We start from the raw sequence: 1,781 nt of genomic DNA, 5'->3' as shown, positions 1-1,781 counted from the left end.
ATAAATTCACTATTTCTTTCTTTTCCGATCGCCTGGAAAAAGCAAGATGTTTCTTTTGTTCTTTTTTCAACAATTTCTGATCTCTAGTAGACCTATCAGTAGGATTCGAACCCAGATGAAGTTCTGACCATCTGTCAGAGAAAAAAGAACGAGTGGCTCTTGCAGGATTCCCAAAAAATTCTTCGATTTCTTCCGGAAGCAGATGATTATTCATCTGCTTCTCACGTTCCATGAATAGTCGGCACATTGAGGAATATCCAGAAAGGATTTTAAGGAATCGCTCTGATTCTATCTCTGTTCGTTCCGTTTGAAGAAAGGAAGGATCCCAACAAAGAATCGATCTTTCTTTTAGTTGTTGAATCTCTCTTTGATTGATCAATGTGTGATATTTCGAATCCTCATTCCTAATGGAATCGAAAGAATCCTTGGATTGATCAGAAGATCCTTTCAATTGGCTAGAATCCGTTACTTGAATGAAACTAGATCTCGTGGAATCATATTGAAGATTTGATGATACATTCCGTACCTTGCTAAAAAACCGATCCTTGTTTCCCAACCACACATTGTCTAACCAAATCCAATTCTCTCGTGACATGTTCCTCAAAAAATCCGATTCGTGCGGACTCTTCCCCCAACTAACGAAGAGATCTTGACGGAATTGCCACATATGAAATTGAGCACAATTTTGCAAAGAAATAGCCCGCTTGTTTCTCAAGAAGAGATGCGAAACATGCTCAATATCATTTGATTGAATAATTGACCCAGTCCCTTGTTGTTTGAAGAAACCCTCCACTTCCTTTGGTATTTTTTCACGAAAAGCAAACATGAGATAATAAATCCAGTCTTTCACTAAGATTTCGAATAGCTGTCCCGAATTCAAGTTGATTATGTTTCGCCTCTTTCTCGGGGAAAGACGATCAAAAAATTCCCAATCATGGTCCTTACGGATCGGATCATCCATATAATATACAAAAAGGAACTCCAGATATTTGATATCTTTCTCTTTGAATGAGATCTCAATTCCAGCGATGGTTTCATTAGATATCTTACAACTAGAATCGCTCTTTTTTCCTATCCAGTTCCTCCACCACCGCGAATCCCAGTTAAATTCAGGCATGATATACTTTTTAGTTATTGGGAGAACCCGAGTACTCTCTTTCGGATCCAGGAAAGAACTCTCAGAGATCTTTTTTCCTTTTGGAAGATACAGGAGCGGAACAATCAACCTATTGATATTGGAAGGCTCAGATGATTCTTCCAATGTATCATTTTTGGGTCCAATGGAATTCATAGGTATAGGAAGAAGCCTTGTCAAATAGGGATTTTTTCTTTCGACCATTTTTCGATTGTTAATACGATATATAAGGACCGCTACTACAAAGAGTACTACATACTTGATCGTGAAATATCGATTGCTTGTTGAACCCTGTGAATTGCGTGAAAGTAGGATACTCCAAATTCGGGAGTCCAAGAGTTTTATAAAACTCTCTTGATGGAAAAAAATATGAATGAAAAATCCCGCTGAATTGAATTGGGTCCATGAATCTAAGAAATAGCGAGAATTCTTGATTTCTCTCAATATCTCTCTCAATTCGAAAATCCAGGATTTGAATTGATGTCCTTTCATCGAATCCTCCTAATTGCATTGATTTATCCGAAAGATTTCACTTCAATTGGAATTTGGTTATTCACCATGTACGAGGATTCCCGCTAAGCATCCATGGCTGAATGGTTAAAGCGCCCAACTCATAATTGGCGAATTCGTAGGTTCAATTCCTACT

This window comes from Vigna unguiculata, chromosome 3 (assembly GCF_037176805.1).
Source record: "Vigna unguiculata cultivar grain cowpea cultivar isolate G323 ecotype 2 chromosome 3, ASM3717680v1, whole genome shotgun sequence".
NCBI classification, from domain to species: Eukaryota; Viridiplantae; Streptophyta; class Magnoliopsida; order Fabales; family Fabaceae; genus Vigna; species Vigna unguiculata.
This window is presented reverse-complemented; position numbering follows the sequence as displayed.